Raw genomic sequence first — 20,547 nt, 5'->3', positions numbered from 1 at the left:
TGTCTTAAAATATTTCAAAATTCTGTTATTGGTTTATATAACCTGTTTTGATATTTATATAAATGCGATAAATATAAGACTTTTGCATCTCGTATATAATCACATTAGCAGGCCGCCCGGTGTTCCTCCAGTCATAAAATACGCTTTGTTTTAATTTATGCAGACTTCGTATTTATTATGAAGCGAATTCTCTATTGATTATTATAGTATACCTAATATATAGAAGTGGCCACCCGGCATGGGCCGGTCGTAAAATATGCTTACATTTGAATTCTGGATTTCATATTATAAAGCAATACTCATATATATATATATATATATATATATTAGTAGCGATTTCAAAAGTTAAAGAAAATTGGGTACCATCAACTACAATCGAAATCAAAACCTTAAGTGCCCCAGCCTTATTCGTTACGGTCCGAGCTAACAGATGGATACTAGAACTTTAAAAATTAACCAGCTTTACCGTATAAATGTATATCTACGCATGCGTACCAGTTAACTTACACCTGTCAAGTTCCTTTTTTTTTTTTTTTTTTTTTTTTTTAAATTTAACCCCCTTAGCGCCTATTTTTACCGGCCAAAAACCAAACGGAATTTGTTCTATTGGTCCAAATCTTCTATATCTCAAGTTTCAAGTCTGTACACCATAAATTGGCAGTTTGGCAGACCGTTCTGCACATATACAACGTCATTATATATATATATATATATATATATATATATATATATATATATATATATATGATCGTTAGAATATATGCCAATTTTCAGTAATTGTCATGGTTTCCTAATTAGGCCACTTTTATAACAAAATTATGAATCCAAAATTTGAAAATCAATTTGCACCGGGTATTTGTTGTTTTTTTGTTTGTTTGTTTGTTTAATATATCAAGTTAAATTGGTTCTCGGGCGATTAGATTTTATTTTGAAAAGTGTTGTAAAATTTGGCACTTGTTGAAAACTCTAAGGGTTTATAAAAATTAAAATAGTGTTTATTCTATTTTTGTTTGTTTCAACTACCGTAAATACGATTCTAATTTTATTTTATGCAGATTTGTTTAAAAAAAAATATTTTTTCATTAAAAGTCTATGAAAAAGAACATAGTGTGTGCAAGGTCTTTCCCTATGGAGCTTTATTTTAATGTCACACGAGGTACTTGATGTGTCTGGGAGTGCTCTTAGGTAGGTTTTTGTATAGAAATACGTTTAATAAGTATAGGAAATCGACAAATCGAAAAAATCGATTAAACCAGTCCGATTTTGAGCTAAGTTAACACTTTTATACAATCGAACATCACAAGTGAATTTGAGAAGTTATATCACAGCACAAGCGGAAAGGCTCGCCATATAAAATCAACAGGCTCTTTTTTAAGATAGGGGCCGCGTTCAAAATGGGTTTTAGAGCACAAATAAACTGATACTTGATTTTTGTAATTAAAATTTTAAGTGAAGCCATTATTTAGATACATTTATAAAATCAACTGTAGATGCTCTACATTGCAATGTAGACTACAATGTATTGATGACTAAGTCACTGCGAGGAGGTATGTGAAGCTTCATCTCAGTACACTGCCGGGAGGGGGGGGATCCCTAACTTGAGCAGGCAATCAATCGATTTGGTATGGGATTTAAACAATTTCGATGACAAAAGTATGGGAGGATAGAAAATTTGATCCTCATTCAATCCCGGGAAACGTCGGGTCTCCCTACTAGTAGTTTATATTTGACAAGTATCTTTTGAGGTTTTGCCAAAAATAAATTCTACTTCATCTAATTTAATGGTTGAATATTCTGACTAAATCAGTTTCGTTGTTTACGTGCCGAGATTGCTTGATTATAGAATCGGCGGCAACCAGTGGCCGTGCCTGGTTGTTGTCCGTTGTCGCAGGTTTTTTGGATGACGTGCATAAATCGCGCAAATAAACGAATCGATGAAAGCAGTTGTCGTGCCTTACTTGGTCGCGTATAAATAGTACAAACCATAAAAGCATCGTTACGAACAAAACAATTTTAGGTTTACAAATTTACAGATGCATAAACGATAATCAGTGCGAGAAAATGTTTTGTGTTAAATGCCCGAAGTGTGTGTGTGTGTGTGTGTGTGTGTGTGTGTGTGTGTGTGTGTGTGTGTGTGTGTGTGGCGGAATGGATATGAATGGTTGAGCATCAATAAAATAATCCAGTTTCCTAGAATGTTTTAAAGACACAAAACTTACAAAGTTGTTTGTTTTGTGTTTGTTTTGTTTTGTGTTTGTTTGTGTTTGTGTTTGTTTTGTGTTTGTTTTGTGTTTGTTTTGTGTTTGTTTTGTGTTTGTTTTGTTGTTTGTTTTGTTGTTTGTTTTGTTGTTTGTTTTGTTGTTTGTTTTGTTGTTTGTTTTGTTGTTTGTTTTGTTGTTTGTTTTGTTGTTTGTTTTGTTGTTTGTTTTGTTGTTTGTTTTGTTGTTTGTTTTGTTGTTTGTTTTGTTGTTTGTTTTGTTGTTTGTTTTGTTGTTTGTTTTGTTGTTTGTTTTGTTGTTTGTTTTGTTGTTTGTTTGCTTTATTTTTTTTCTGGCGTTTCATTGTATGTTTTCACTTTCATCGTTAGTAATTAAGGTGTTTTCAATGTGGCACACGTATTGTTTCTTCGGTGGGCCCAGAACGTTTAACTGGTTATTTGTGAGTGACTGTATGAACCAAAAGAACTGTTTGTGTTGGAATCGGCTAATTCATTTGGACTTCAGTAGAACACGTTTCCAAACAAACGGGAATCATCATTGGTTGAGAAATATAAAGTTCACACTTGCATGGGAGACTGTTTTTATTTCGTTGTTGCCTGCCGTGATTATGTGGACGTCGGAAATAATAATTTTAAAAAAATGATTTGAGTACATCCTATTTCCACTCAGTACAGGATGAGGAAGTGTAATGGAAAGAATAACTTAAACGAACAGAAAAGGTGTCCGTTTGTCTCTTATCTACTACAAATCTATCAACAAAACTAAGCTATGAAAAAGGGTTGAATGTCATAAATAATGGAATGACCCTAAAAAGCACCCTTCTCTTTGTAAATGACCTTTGTAGTTACAGATGTCTATAGCTTTTCTCCGTATGTCCCGTACTATAATACGAAACAAGCAGTGGGTATGAGGGTATAAGCTTGAAATATAATTTGCCTATTAATTTACTTAGACATCATAACACACACACACACACACGGGTAAGTGATTTAACAATGCTGACTGAAAACGTGAATGCACTAAGTTCGAATCCAGTTGGTTTCATAAAGCTTTCATCTAACTCGCACCTGACCTTGAGCCTAACTTCTTGGAGCGGAGTTAAATTAGATTGCTAATTAAATGTGATGCTGGCGCTAATACAAGTTACCATTAAATGTATCTGATAGAAAATATCGAAGCAGACAAAACATGGATTAGCGAATGAGTGACGAAAAACCTGAAGTTGCTTTCCAAAAGTGACTTCGTATGACGAGATGTGCCTTCTCCCTCCATAATAGAAGCTCTTTGTATTTTATCTGCGAGAATAGGCAGATGCCTCCCCTCACTACAAAGACGTATCAGTGGAAGACTAATGTGTAACTCTTTAAGAAAAATAAGCGTAGAAAAACACCAAAAAGACGTGTCGTTGTTACACATTGCTAATTACTACAAAGTGAAACCGATCTTTGTTTGTTGCTATTATGACCAGAATCCATCAGAATCATGGAGATCTGTGTGTTATCATTTCTACTCAACACGGTGATGTCTTCTGTGGCGAAAATTCGTCCGCTTTGTTCCAAACCTTTTTTTTTTAGCCATGATAGCTCCTAGCATGCGTTAACATGAATGTTATACTGCCTTGTATAGGGATCGAACTCTAACTTTAAATTAACAATTGTGTTTAATGCATCCCTTACTTATTACTAATTTTGGTTTCGTCCGTCATTGTCACCTGTTAAATCGTATACTGTAGCAATTGAACGGAAAACCAGTATACACACGCACCTAATATTTTCTTATTAATCAATGTAGAAGACCAATCAATCTCATGAACGGATCTTAAAAATGAACGCCCTCAATCGAACTTTTAACATGTTTACATTCGGTTATAAAAAAGGAATACATGTATGGGCAGATAAAAAATTTGTAGATTTACGAGATTCTGTCCAGTTTACGCATATGCGTGTCCAACAACTCCTATGAAGATGGCACGAACGTGCTTAGGATTTCTAAAAAAAATTCTTTTTTTTTTTTTTTTTTTTTTTTTTTTTTACTGTTGCCTTTGATATCATTGCCGCATGAAAATAAATAAAAAAGAAACCAATTATAAATTATCATGGTTGCTTTGTATTAAGTTTTAAGAAACGGAAGATCATGAAAAACAATTTTTTTTTTTTTTTTTTTACTCTATTCTTCAGCTCCTCTGAACCGTAACCTAGACTGACAATTTTAAATCAACAGTTGTCATAATACCTATACTCGGTTCTTTTATACTCGTTCCTTTTTAGTTATTTTTCTGTTGACTATTTGAGACAGTTTTTCTTAACTTCTTTTATTGGAGCTTAAATATATAACATCTTCAGTAAGTCTCGGGCCCAACTAAAAAGAAATTCAAATGACACGAGACTTTATTAATCAAGTTCCCTAAGGCAGTGATTCCCAATCATTTTTTTTTTACATGGCGGCATACTACTGAGCTCTTAAAATTTTCTTGACACATCACAAATGAGTATTTAAATGAATAGTTAACAAGTTACAATTCCGATTTTCATGAAAAATTTCAAATGTCAAAACATTTAAAGAAACTAGTTATTATACATTATCTCATTTTATATTGCGCATCGAGATTACGTAAGAAATACTGTTAGTATTTATTAATACAAACGCCTCCATTTTTTTTTTTATACCGATGAGAAAGTTCTTTTCCACCTATAACAGCTTTTCACTTTTAACGTACGAAAAACCCCTAAGGGTTTATAAAAATTAAAATAGTGTTGATTCATTTTTTTTTCCAACTATGGTAAATACGATTCTAATTTTATTTTATGCAGATTTGTTTTAAAAAAAAAAAATTTTTTCATTAAAAGTCTCTATAAAAAGAGCATAGTGTGTGCAAGGTCCTTCCCTGTGGAGCTCTATTTTAATGTCACACGAGGTACTTGAGTTGTCTGAGAGTGTTCTTACGTAGGTTTTTACATAGAAATACATTTAATAAGTATTGGAAATCGATAATCGAAAAAATCGGTTAAAGCAGTCCGATTTTGAACTAAGTTAACACTTTTATACAATCGAACATCACAAGTGAATTTGAGAAGTTATATCACAGCACAAGCAAAAAAGGCTCGCCATATAAAATCAACAGGCTCTTTTATAAGATAGGGGCCGCGTTCAAAATGGGTTTTTAGAGCACAAATAAACGCATTCGCGGCACACCAATGTACGGGGGCATAGTAGATTAGAACCGGACTTAAGATGTTACACATTCAATTATTTCGTTAACAAAGTTTTTGTTTTTATTATTGTATTTAGCATTTTTTGTTTCCGATATCACTTTATGAAAATAAACGTTTCCCTGGGGTAATTTAAGATCTGTAAACAACTAGTATTGACTGTGGCTAGAGAATGTGGTAAGTGCGGAAGCAATTCAAAGTGCAATTTATCTTGTTTTTTGCATCGTTGCGATTAACTTGTGACATGGTGCATTTTTAGTAAAAGAGCACTTCTCGTCATTTGTGGCTTTTTTTTTCAAGTGTACTAATATATAATCACTTTTTTTCTCAAAGAAGCCAAGAAACAACGGTCAATGCTCGATGTTTGCGTCATTCAGTTGACTTACAATTTGAATTTGAAGTAGGGTACTGGATTCAGGTTTTATCCATTGTTACTTATTGACGCCAAAGTTTCATTTGATGCGTTAAAACGTTTGCTAACACCCTCTGAATAGGCGACGTGTTGCTTTTGATCCATCGTAAGCAAACGTGGCATCCATTTTGAACTCTGACTTCCCGTTAGTAAATGTTCTTACAAAATGATGAATGCACTTCCTTCTGATATCTTAAGCTTCTTTTGCAATCTATTGCAATTCTGAAAAAAAAAACACGCTGCTTATTTGTATTCTGGTAGAAATTCTAGAGGCGATTGGTGCATTTGTGGAAAGCAGATAAATGCGTGGGTAAATGCGAACACTGATTTTCATCAAGTTTTTTTTTTTTGTTTTTGTTTTTTTTTTATCCTACGGCGTATTTTATGAAGTAATCTGTTTGGATTGCCATTTACATTTCATCTCTTGGAATCGTGTGTGAATCTAAAAATTTTCCGGTTTTATTGTTCTGATATCGAGATTACTCTTTAAATAAAATACAGGGTGCGATCGAAATTACTTTTTATTCTTTTAACAATTTTTCTTTAATGTAACATAATTTCTCAATCTCCTATAATGCAATTTTATTAAAAAATTTTAAGTGGTATTAATCATCACGCAACATATACTAAGCATTAAAAAAAAGACAATAACGGCGTTTTTGATGCCGCATCCTGTATCATAAGTTCTATTTAGTCAACATTTCTAAGCATTGAGCATTTTGCTTGCATCAGAAACTGTTGTACGAATCGATCGGAACTGAAACTTTTTTTATATTGCGTTACTTATATATGGAATATGACTGCAAAGGTTCTGAGACTATGAATATTATGTTGGCCACAGTCGGGTTAAATTGCTAACTCAAGTCTTGATAGTTTCGATAGGGACTAATGTGGACAGTTGAAATTAAAAACGGAAAACATGGTCTGTTGTGTCCTGAAGCAGGTCAACTATTCCAGCCTTAATTGATCTCTTTTTAATATCAAGTGAAGCGTTTCAAAATGAACGGACATGCCTGACTTCACTTGTAGTTTCTACCAACATTTTGCAGTTCGTATGTGATACTAAATTTTTGATGTAATTGCACCAATGTGATTTATTGTTTTATAGTATAGTTCGATTGAAAAGAAAAATGCTTTAGTTTTAAACGATTTTAATATATACACAAGTCGTATGATTTGAGGATTGCTTGTTTGTGAATATATGTAGAGAATGTATGTATGAGTCATAGCTTAAATGGTTACACATGGTTATTTTGACTGTACAAACAGTTCAGTTCAAAAGCTATTGAAAATAACATTACTAACAAAAAAAACTATTACTTTAACTATTCAGATTGTCTTAAGATTCTGTGTCTCTGTGTGTGTGTGTGTGTCTGTCTGTCTATCTGTCTGTCTCAACTGGCTTCTAATCTGTTTCCATGGCAAGTTAATATAATTTGTTTTAGTCTGGAATTTTATTTCATTCCATTTTCTTTTAAAACCACAAAATAAAAAACAGTGAAAACAAGTAACAATCTACCCGCCAAAAATATGGCGTAGTGACCGTGTGTCTATTTAGTTTTGACATTTGTTCAGTGTCCATCATAAAATGGACATTGACTTTGAGAATTTCAAGCAGAAAATTTAATGAAAAATATGAACGTAGACTAGTTACTATTTCTAAAAATTATATTGTCTGCGGCTTACATAAAAAATTACTCATCTGTATTCGTTTACATTACGAGATTTCTACCTTTTTTGTATTAGACTTTTATAGGTGAAATTTAATATCAAAACAAAGGATGACACTGTACAAATATTAACATTTTTATAACTAAAATAAAGAGCTCCTTCAAAAACGTCTTATGTGAAGGAAAGGTTAGTAGACATTCATTTCGGCTGGCACCATGTCACTTTGTTCATAAATGGTATAATCATTGTAAAATGTATGCACATTTGCTTATCTGTTTTCTTGGTGAGCGTGTGAAATCCTATGTGGTCGATGTTTTTAGTAGTTCTTGTTACGTCTGCTGGGAGACGACGTTAACGTGCGTTAATTCTGTAAAAAAAAATGCTGTGCTTTGGTTTTATATTACGTGAAGTGTAGATTTCTTGATCTGTGATTAATTGAAAGTAACTTGATTTGTTCAATTGAGCCGATACATAAAAAAATATATATATTCGCTGCTGCGTCGTCGTTGTTGCTACGCAGCATTTATGATTTTTGTTAGCATTTGTTTTCCTCAGTATCTTTCTTCATAAACACGTAAGCTTTTTGAAGCGAAAACAAACTATACATGTAAAAACAATGATATAATACACGACTTGTAAACATTTTATTTGATCTTGACAATAACTCTAAATCACATCAAGCATATTTTTCAAATTGAAAATATTAAATATAAACTTTCAAAAATGAGAATGTTGCATTCTTACAAGACACGCATATATATATCTATAAAAGTGAAAGTGTTTGTGTGTATCTGTGTCTACATTTCCCTACGCAATAACTCTGTCAATTTTGAGTCTAGATTCAAAATTTTATATACAGGGTACTGAGACTTGGGGAAAATCGATGTGATTGGTTTTCGGACAGAAATTTGGTGATTAAGGGGTCAAAGTTCAACGATTTGACCTTTGAGAACTCTACCAAACTCCTCCGACAATTGTCGGTCTAAACACTTGAAATTTTAGATATGTTCATTGGGCATTGATCCAACTTAATAACTCTATTTGAACCCAAAACAATAAATTTTAAGGGGTTATAATAGGAGGCAAAGATTTTTTTTTTTTTTTTTGCTCAACATGCATCTCCAAATTGCCGAGCACCCATGCTAATATATATATATATATATATATATATATATACACACACACACTTTCATGTGTTTTCTTTAGCATAAAGTTTGTCTGGTAATTTTTTTTTTTTTTTTTTTTTTTTTTAATCTCCGTTCCCCCCCCCCCCCAGGGCGGCGGTCGTGCTAACTTTGGGAAAAATTGTTCTAAAAGAACATCAGGTACTTATGGGGAGGACTGTGAGAGTTACTGTGGAATGAACGGAAATCGAACTTGGCATATTCAGGTTGTCAATTCGTGTCGTTACCCATTCACCCCCTACTGCTGCGTCCGACAGTTTGTTTTGTTTTTTTTTGTTTTTTCAAATTATGTCCAGTGACTGGTCAATATGCAAAAGGTTATAACTCGATGGGACTTTTAAATTAGCTGTTCTATTTCTTAATTGCAATTGAAAACAGTTCAGCTTGGCAATTCATCATGAAGAAATTGCCACCTGACAGCGTTTGCAAATTGCGAATGACCCTATACAGTTTACTTAGAAACGTTTAATATTTGTGTGTGTGTGTGTGTGTAAATTCTCATGTTTACGTTAATAAACCAGGCACAATAGACCACTGAAAGACTTGTTATTGCCGTAATACAGCCTAATTTAATGCGTAGTTTGTGGAAATATGACCTAGATTACGCCATATGCGTGCGATCCGTGTGGCCACGTGCTCTGGCAGTTAAATTATAACTGCAAAAAATTCATCTTTTGTATAATAAAGATTTTTCTGTTATTTTAAAGTGCAGCGCCTCTTAAAAAAATATAAACAGTATCTTTTCTTGTATCAGTTTCTTCTGTTATATACTGGGTATTATGAAGATGACGTATATTCTGTATTGTTGTTCGTCTTAGGAAGAGTCTGTGTTTCATCTACAGACAGGGTACATTCTACTGCTGGAGTACCAAGCCTGTAATTCAACTATAAGATTTTTTAATATCTTAATAGACTGAGATAGCGTTTGACATTTACGTTGACAGTTATACATATGTTGTTGTAAATCGTCTAGATTAAAATGACCGCTGTTCATTTATCAATGAATAATGAGACACTTTGTTATAAAACAAAATTGGTTTATTTAGTAAACATTCATATATACACGATACGGTGGTGGAGGTGGTTGTGAACGTGACAGGCAGTTCCTCGACGTCTGTGTCTCGTTCTCCGTCTCCTCGTCTCTGCCTTGTTTTTGTTTACCATCTCACTTTTATGGACTTTCGACCTGGTAACCCATAAACCAATTGACGTCATTGACCCATATTTTGACCAGCCTGGCGTTTGCTTTTGGTCTTACTCGCGACTGAATTACGTCATCTCCAGGTCATCCCATTCCCGGGTTTCATTTTTGTCGGCCAGGATTTAAATTCATTCGAACCTTTTTCCATACAACGGCCTGACCCATAAAACGACTTGCGTCATAGGACCAGGTCCTCCAATTCCCGGGTTTCATTTTTGTTGGCCCGGATTTTAAGTTCGTTCGCACCTTGCTTCACCATAACACTTCTGATGTCTATTTAAAGATTTTTTTAATGGCTTCTATTGATTTTTTTTTTTTTTTAATCATTAATTTCTAATAAATTAAGAACTGTCGACATGACTCTTATTTCAATATAAATTAAATTTAAAAACGCGGGTAATTTGGTAGTCAGCAATTTAGTGAAGCAATAAATTGTTTAATTTGCTGATCGACCTTAAACTGATAACTGAAAGATCCATGTTTGTCCAAACGAACAAAGAATTTTTTGCGTCGAGATTAAAAAAAAACTTTCAATAGATTTTATGTATGTATTTGAATCCTTCGCACATTTTCAATGTTTCGGTCGATGTAACCTCCGATCTTTAGATGTACATTGTCGAACTCGGGAATTTTAAACGAAACTTTTTAATTCACGTGGTTAGCATGCTTTAGTTCCGTTAGCCATGACTGGATAGAGGTCCTAAGTAATTCGCAACTTTATATTTACAACTAGAAATGAAATAGGTTTAAGACTCCCAAAATTTGTACTAGAACTGTCAGCAAGGATCCAATTACGAATAACCAATCCTCATCTAAAAATTCAGGAACGTAACAATTTATATAGCTAACAACGCTGTTTCTATATACTGTCTTTTAAGCATTTGCCCCTATCGCGATGGTAAAGATCAGTTTAACTATCCCCCTCCCCCGGCAATGTTTATTCAATTTCCTAACTTTGCGATAAATATCCCATATTTCTATGGAAGACCGAGCTTCAATCCTTAGTTTCTTGGAAGACATTTGCAACTCTTTCTACTACATCAAAAACAACCTGCATTTCTCCTGTGATGCGGAATTTTCACAAAGCTTGATAAAAGCAACCTAACTGTGTAATACGTTACTACGGGACTAATTTCCTGTAGATTGCAACATGCTTGTTTCCAAATCCGAAGTAAACAGATTTCTGTAATAAACCCTCCCAACTATTAGTTCGAGCTTTGTCAACCTCGTTAACTTTTCTAAATATTCTCATGAGGTTTTTCGTGTCTCAGCTGAGGATAGTTCTATGTAGGTATCATCAGCGAGTACCTTTCAGCTTTAATAAGTACTGATCCCCTAATAAAATAAAAATTCCAACTGAATTTTCAGACAAAGCCTCTTGAGAAAGTTTGAGGACGCATGTTGAGTGACCAAAAATGTGGCCGCTCCCTTTTTTTTATCAATATATCTATAACTTATATCCCTAAGCGACAGGAAGAAAATGCCGTTTGTAATCTATTTTGTTGAACGACAATGATCGACTAAACATTTGACTGATGGGAAGGAAAATCAAATCATTGATTATATGACGTTTTTTATTTTGTTTTTATTTTTTATTTTTTTTTTTTTTAATTTATTTTGGTTATTTATTTTTCCTGAAGCTTTTGCCGAGAAAACCTGACTATACGAGAACCTGAACGATTCAAGTGTCTGATCAGAGAATTTGATCCGTATTGGCTCTGCTGGTCAATAAGACTTTATTTGAAACAACAAAAGGGGCTGATATTCGTAACACTATGCATAGTTTCAAGATTCTACCGAAATGGTAGAAGAGAATCGTAATTAACCTACTTTTCGCCAAATTTTAGAGTCCTTAATTAGTCAAGCTCTAGTCCACCATCTAACAGCTGCTAAACTTCTGTTTGTCCAATAGTTTAGATTCGGGAAACCCCGTTCTACTGCAGATATCCTAACTAATCTCTGAACGTATATATCATGCACTAAGGTAGGGGGCTACTGTCCTAGCCTCGTATATGAGGTATTTGACAGTGTATGGCATGATGGTCTTATGAAAATCAGATCATATGGCATTGCTGGGCGAACACTTAACATAATTAAATTTTTAAATGAGAATCCAGTTTATTCTTGATAGTCGTACGCCAAGACTATATAAATGTGGGGGTGCCTCATGGGTCTATACTTGGACCTTTATTATTCTTGATTTCATAAATGACCTCCTGGATAACATTGTCTCCGATATGGATACCACGCTCTATAACAGACACGAGAGGAAAAATTAATGAATACAAGGCAATATTAAGAGTTCACTCCAATAGTAACTTATTAGGTAGACCTTACCCACTGAGTTGTTTAGCTACGTTATTATTCAAAAGCTAACGCTCAGGGATTAAATTATTCGTTCCTTCAAGTGGCAAATAGATACGCAAAGCTACTTCTATTATGTTAACATGAATCTCTATCTCTACAATTATATAAATGCAACTTTGTCTCTGTGTGTGTGAGTTCGTTCCTTGTAGACTCCGAAACGGCTGAACAGATTTTCTTTAAAATGTACAGAACTTTAGTGTATAAGTCTGGGAGTGATCTTAAGTTTTGTCTTGGAATACCCACTGATAATTACCAAAAATCGAAACCGTTATTTTAGTTTATCTATCATCGCTAAAGCCATTTTTCCATGTCGTTGCTAAGCAACAATGATAGAATGGGCCGTGAAAATTCAACTGTGGGTAAGCTGATAGCGTTTTTTTTTTTTTTTTTTTTTTTTTTTTTTGCATGACGTGGTACCGTAAATTAATGTTTCTAATCAAAATATTATATTTAAGCGTCTCTTACTTGCGGAAAACACCGGGCGGCCTGCTGTACGCCTATATTTAAGATACTCTCTGGTATGCCTTCGTTTTTATGGGCAAGCTTAAACGCAAATGTTCTTTTATTCTATGTGTACGAGAAAGGCACATAGATGTAGATGTGCTGCGTAGTAAATAAGATTCATTTAAATTTTATATTCAAAAGGGAAAATATATTCTAGCTTTTTGTTTTTATTTAAAGAATAATCCGGATTGAATCGAAACCGTACACTCGGTGTTTTCAACTTGTATCTGTCACAACGGAACAATCTAGGACATTAATTAAACTGGTGTTTACAGTCATGTATACATACATTTTTTTAAATCACAAAGTACACAGTAATATACAATAGAACGCCGGGATACGGCCTTTAAAATTAGTAACAAAATACAGTACAGTATATAATACACACGTTTATAATCAAGTAACACAACACCGTAAGGCGGGGCAAAAACCGTAACCTGGAACTGGAAAAACGTATTTCACATCGTAACAGGAAAAAGTATCCTGAGGACACCATATCCCGGGGGTTTACTGTATCAGTTTTAAGATTGAGACATGCGAGAAGAGTTAACGTGGATACATTTTTCAAATTACCTGTGATTTGTAATTATCTCATTGTTATCCATTTATTACTAAGTTTCTTATCACTCCCCCTCACACTGTATTTGACTCCCCGCATTTATCTTAATGCGGTGTCTATCATTTACATCATTGTCTATTTACGATCGTGTGTGTTGTGTATGTGTCCTTCCAAAAATAAGGCCTATTTTAAAACTAAAATAAAACGTTAAAGAGCTACGAAGACTGGAGTAGTACCATTTTAAAACAAGCGAACTTTTGTGCTTCAAATTTTCTTTTTCTACGGTTTTCGATGTGCTTTTGTCAGTCTCTTTTGGTGCATTGGTCATTGAAGTTCGGAGCGCACTTAGTCGCTCACAACTGAACTATCCCAAGAATATATTGATAGGGATGGTTCCCTGGACTGGTTCAAAAGAGGATCCCTCCATTACGAGCAAGAGAGGTTGATATTGGCTGCACAAGACCAGGGCCTCATGACAAACGCCTTCAAAAAGATGTGTGGTCTAAGCAACAATAATAAATGCAGGTTCTGTAGCACTGAGGTTGAGAGTGTGGGCCACCTGATTTCTTGTTGCAAAGTCCTACTTGGAGATGGTTATTATACAGATCGCCATAACGGAGTTTGCAAATACCTTCACTGGAAGATATGTAAGAAACTCAACATTCAGTGTAGTAAAAAATCCTGGGAACATATACCCGAACGAACAGTTGGGAATGACAACTACACTATTCACTATGACTACATAATCCCTACTGCTACATATCTAGAAAACGCAGCTGTTAAACCAGATATAGTGATTTTGGACAGAGCAAACAAAAAAGCGACCGTAATAGAGGTCAGTGTACTCAATGATACAGGGCTTAACAGAGTTGAGAGGGAAAAGATAAAGTATCAAGGACTTATGTATGATATGAAACGAAATTGGAAATTAAAAGACGTTTCAATTATACCAGTCATCATAGGAGCAACTGGGCTTATGAAAAAGAACTTTAAAAAGTACATAGCAAGCATACCCGGTGAACCAAGTGCAACTGAAATACAAACGATTGCACTGAAAGGGACGGCTAGAATCCTGAAAAGATCTCTTGGTTGGACTCACTAAAATAGGTGTAAATGTCAGACATCTGGTTGGATGTCCCATCCTTTAGAAGAAAAAGTTTAAGAAAAATGAAAAAAAGAAAAACATCAACCTGAAATAACAGTTGGAAATGACTTGTATACCATACATTACGACCATGTAATCCCTACAGCCACCTACCTTGAAAATGCTGCTGTGAAACCTGACTTGGTTATATGGAATAAGTCAGAGAGAGTTGCAACCTTGATTGAAGTGAGTGTTCCTAATGATGGCGGTCTGAACAGAGCTGAAAGAAACAGACCAAATACCAAGGTCTCATGTATGATATGAAAAGAAACTGGAATCTTAAGGAGATATCAATCATACCAGTTATCATAGGTGCCACAGGGCTTATGAAGAATAACTTGAAGTCCTACCTAACTAATATTCCTGGTGAACCAAGTGCAAAAGACAATTGCACTTAAGGGAACAGCGAGGATACTAAAAGAGCTCTCGGTTGGTTTCAATAAAAAGCGGGGCAATGTTGGCAGCTGGTTTGACTGCCCCATACCTAACATTACAATCTTCAAAGGAAGAAAAATAAAAAAAAAACTCGACGTAACCATCTAAGTTGACATCGACTGCATTAACTTTGTAAGCGTTCAAGAAGCACCGGTGGATTTTGATGTTCAATTTATGTATATTCGTATGATTTTGATGTTCAATTTATGTATATTCGTATGATTTTGATGTTCAATTTATGTATATTCGTATGATTTTGATGTTCAATTTATGTATATTCGTATGATTTTGATGTTCAATTTATGTATATTCGTATGATTTTGATGTTCAATTTATGTATATTCGTAGTTTTAGGGCGGAGTTCTGTCCCTATGGGTCACTCAGAGGTGAGGATATCTAAATGTTTGGCACATAGAAGGTAATGTAGATTCGGGACTGCTTATATTTAAAAAAATTTATTCGTATAATATAAATTTCATCAAACTAGGCTACATTTAAGGATTTATATCCCCTTTCGAGTGCACTTACGAAATTCGCGAACACTTTTATTGTCTTCCCCAGTAAATCTATATAATTATAAAACTCAAATGACCTTGGAACCGGTGTTGTAACCCAACATCCTGTTTACGACTTCCGGTTGCGCATAACAGCATAAAAAAAACACAAATCGCTGGACTGGTTTCGTTCGAACAGACGGACGTCCTTAGAAAAGCGAATATCTTAAATTTATTGACTAAAAAAAAAACTTCAAGATATGGGAACAAACACAAAACGTGATTACAAATGATACGTATAATCATCGACCTGTCATATATACGATATATATTACACTAACTAATCAACGCGACAATAAAACAGCTTTGCTGTGTACGTTTTCAGCGTCCCAATTTCTTTCGCGTTTAAATTATCCAAATAAACAATTTTTTTTATTTTTTACATCGTTCATTTCCGTATTACGTTTAAGTTATTTTAACGCAATTTCCTTACAAATAAATCTACTTTAATCCGTTAACAATCAGAAGAGCATTTTATAACGGTGATTTACCCACCACCTTTTTTTTTTATTCTCCATTTTTAATACACCTTTCTTAAAAAATATTCATACATTTTCTTCTACACTACCAACATAAACAAATAACCCCGAAAATGTTTAATTTACGTTACAAATAATCAACGCGACAATAAAAAAGTATTGTTTAACTGTACGTTTTCAGCGTCCAATTGTTTTTATTTTTTCGCGTTTAAATTAAGATAAATAAAAATTTGAATTTAAGTTAGTCTTATGGCATCTGTTCAGTGCACATTTACCTAATAAGTATGGCAAACCACTTATAATTCAATGGCTGTAAGTTTGTTTCTTTCCAAAATAAACAATTATAAACAGAACGACTCATAGAAATCTATATTTTTTATTTTGATATACTTTAATAGAAATGTTTGTCACAAAAACTATTTTCTTTACGTCACAAGTGTCACGCTTATACATTAATTCCATAGCTAATACAACATACTTACCCAACGGGTCACGGGTAGTCCAGTTTTACATAATACATTTTAAATTTTATGTAGATTCATTAACTTTGAGTTTTATAGTGAACTCACAAACACATGCTTACAGACGAGTTAAATAAGAGGGACGTTTCAAAAGTAATGCCTCATATTTTTATTCCACTCGAATGGATCAGATTACAAATTGCATTGTTATGGCTTATGCATTCATAATTTAATTTTCGTCTCTGTTGCAGATATTGACGGTGTGAGACTCAGAGACAATCCTTATGTTTGCATCAGAAGCAGGTGCGTCATTGAATCTCTCCATGCAGAAAAAAAATCATTCACCAGCGCCTGTTGAACGTTTACGAAGTCGATGTCAACATAGTTACATCGATTTCAGAGTGGCGACAGATGCGAGTCACGAAACGCGCTCAGAACTTTTTTGACCAAGACTTCAAAAGAAGCTGACGAAATTGCATTGAAAAGACTGTAGAAAAAAAAATTGGAACACGTAACTCTCCAACGTTTTAGTTTTTGAGTTTAAACGTAGGACTTCCTTTTGGAACGACCCATATAAAGAGATGTGTAACGGAGTTAATTACAAATTACAGGAGATTTGAAAAATATATCCATGTTAACCGTTCTCGCAAGTTTCTACCCTAAAACGTATCTCACAAAATACATAATAAAATACACACCAACACTGGTAAACAGCCGTTGATTATCTCGGCTGTGGTATAATAGTAGTCCGGATTTAGAGGCGATGATGATTTCATGCGCAAAGGTTGAGGTAAGCGTTATTCTTTGTCTAAATTCCAAATTTCATAAACAGCTGCCCAGTAGTTTTCCTTCTAAATGTATACTCTAATACAGATGTTCATCTTTATATGAATAGTTTGCGTGCGTGTACTTCCTGATAAATACATCTTCATTCAATGATTAATTTATAATGTAGAGTTTCGGTATTAAATTAACCAAATAGGTAATAATAATGAAAAAAGGTATGGTATTGTATTTGAGAAATGTCTACATTAGACGTAAATCGTCAGTTCGTCCATCGAACGTTGTAATAGAAAAATAAAAACAGAACGTTTAATTTATCTGTCTGTCTGTGTGTCTCTGTCTGACTGTGTGTCTGTGTTTTTTAGCAGTTTATTTTTACTTCACACATGAATTAAATATTTAACTTAAATCTATTCCAATCGATATTCTGTGAGGATTAGGCAACGAATTTTACATAAAACTTTCAGTCTTTAAGATTTTGATCATAAAAAGTTGTCGATGCCGAACAGCCCTCACACTCGCGCAAACCATCAACAGTTAAAATAACAGGTGCTCATTTTAAAACGTTATTCATTCTGCTAGGGACACTTTGCCCTACTTTTCACCCGATTAGCCTTAGAAGTAAACTGGGTGAAATACCTAACAATGCGGACTTCGAGTGGTTGTTAGGAAGGGGGGGGGGTAATTATTGTAAAAGGCAGGACAAAAATGTTGGTTACTTTTTCGACCTGTCAGTCGCCTATTCATCGAAATCTGTTTCCTAAACAGCCTTTTATCCCTGTCCAGGTCGGGAGGAATTTTAGTTTTGTATTTTTTTCTCCGCGTTTACACGAATGGATTTAACATTTTAATAGTACTCTGCTCTATTTTCTAGGATAATACTGATTCATAAATATACCTCCGAATGGGGTGTTCTGAAACCTTGGAGAGGCTTGTCAATTTGTCTAGTAAAACTAAAAAAACGTTTTATGCAGGAGTGAGAACAATACAATCGAAATAAAAATATATATATATATACAGGGGACCCCAAAAAAAAACAAAAAACAAAAGCTAAATGGAGGCCATCTAGAACATATGCTGTAGAACGGAGAAAAAAAGGCCAAAGACATTGTGTTTTGATGTGATGTTTTGAATATAATAAACTAGTTATGACCAAAGTTTCATTTCATTCGGACAAAACACTAAGAAACGGAGTCTAATTAGAGTTGAGGCCCGTTTTTTGGGGGGGGGGGTCGCCCTGTATATATTAAAGTGATAATGTTCTCGGGTACACGCGTTCTTACCTATATATTTTGTATACCCAGGTAAAATTGAGATTGTTTTTATGTCGATTTTCAGTATTTACTTCAACAGTGCTCAATACGGGAGTAAAGCTGTGTAGTAAGCTATGACCCTATATTTATAGCTATTAAGCTACACTAAGGTTGTCGCCTTTCACACTCGTAAGGAATCGCTAAATTACCATAAATATTTTTGTGAGAGATTCATACTATGAAATCTTGGTTTCGGTTCTTGTTAGGTTCAGCCACGACAACAGTTTAAATAGCTTTTGTAATAAAAAAAAATCTTGTTGATTATCTCATTTCTGATTTTGAGTATGCGGTTCAATGGGGGGGGGAATTAGCATTGATAGTGAAAGTAGAGAAGCCTGATTAAAATTAACAAACTAAGACTTTTTTGTCCCCCCCCCCCGATTTATTGGGGAGGGACTTATGTTTTCAGTGGCGTCTGTGCATGCATCCGTTATTCCGGACGATTGCCAGATAACCGTCCACTAGTTTTTTACAGAAATTTTGCCACAAATTTTATTTCATTAAATAGATGCGCACAGCGAAAACTTTTTGCGAAAATTCCTGTTGCCTCTCCAGAGGCTCAAGAGAGGTCAAAAATGCCTCAAAATTGCCAAAAATGACACGTTTTGCCCCATAACTTTGATCCATCCATTACATTTTTCTAAAACTTGGCCAAAATGTGGAGGCCATTGTTTTTAATATAAACTGTAGGTGACCCTGGCAAAATTCTGGTTTGCATCCATCTGGGACTTTTAGAGCTAAAAAAAAAAAAATATGCCTTTTTGAAGTAATTTTTTCATATTACTTAAAAAAAATTATGTATATCTATATAGTGATTTTCCATGGTACTGAATTCAAATATACACGTCTTAAGGCGTGAAACTGCGCCATTTGCCCATTTTCACTGGGATTCGGCGTTCCTAGGAGCTGAAAGGGGTCATAACTGCCCCAAAATGCAAAAAAAAAAGACAATTTTTACCTCATAACTTTTGTCCTATCCGTTAGATTTTTCTGAAACTTGACGAAGATGTGAAGGCAACGTTGGCCCTTCACACTTCTCACATTCATCATTTCTTTCACATTTTTTTCTTTTTTTTGTGTGTGTGTGTGTGTGGTCTCATTTCACATGGAACACCAGAGAGGGACCACGCATGTGCGGCATTTTTTCAGTTCCAGTTAAAATTCTAGAACTTCATTCCAGACCTAAAATATAAAACTAGTATCCAATATGTCCAAGGTTGCTAAAAATAAATGGCTGGACCTTTCTACTGCTGCAAAAGTATAAACTCCTGATGCAATGTGCTAGCTTTACAAAACTGATACATTCTACGTTAGTGCCGTTTCCAAATTGTGGGGGCTTAGAGAATTTTTTTTTTTCTTTGACAATTAAAAATCAACTTTATAATCTAATGAGGAAGGTGATCTCTTCTTTACAGCCATTTTATTCACAGAAGAAACTGTTAGTCTTTCTTTACCCTATCATTATTTTCATGAAAGGTGCTGGACCGACCTTTAATCTTTGATTCCTCCTTGTCAGACGTTCATAAGAATAACATTCACTAACTGCAAAGAATGTTTTTTTTTTTTTTTTGCATTAAAGTTTTCACAAGCAGTTTCTAAGAATTCTCCAGCTGTGAAACATCACAGAAATACTCTTGTTACAACTTAGTCGTCTTCAATTTCAATGTCAACAGAAAAATTGTCATTAATGAATTTTATTTTATTTCAATCCACCCACAGCATCTTTCAACTGACGATCTATTCATTTCACTAATTCTTATCTTAAGCAATTGACTCATCAGTAACAAATAACTGCATTAAACATTAAAGCTTTCTAATTTCATGCATGATTATATAAACATCCATTGGTTTCATTAATGATTCACTGGAGGATTTAATTGTAGAATTTAAATTAAGAAATCTATTTTTTTTTTTTTTTTTTTTTTTTTTTTTTTTTTCTCATTGTAGTCATTTGTGCTCCTACTGGTGTCGGTGCATACATTTTGAAAGGATTTACATGCCATAGTCTTTCAACCAAATGTGCAGCATGGTTCTACACCTAAATACAAACCA

General features: G+C 34.2%; 1 protein-coding gene across 9 annotated transcripts in view; it reads left to right on the top strand.

The window, feature by feature from the left end:
• The window catches only part of LOC145255396 (beta-1,3-galactosyltransferase 1-like), a 468,791-nt gene that overhangs the window by 296,698 nt on the left and 151,546 nt on the right, over nt 1-20,547 (top strand). The gene's annotated exons all lie outside the window — the stretch shown is intronic.

This window comes from Euprymna scolopes, chromosome 3 (genome assembly GCF_053919585.1).
Source record: "Euprymna scolopes isolate OS-2025 chromosome 3, ASM5391958v1, whole genome shotgun sequence".
NCBI lineage: Eukaryota > Metazoa > Mollusca > Cephalopoda > Sepiida > Sepiolidae > Euprymna > Euprymna scolopes.
This window is presented reverse-complemented; position numbering and strand designations above follow the sequence as displayed.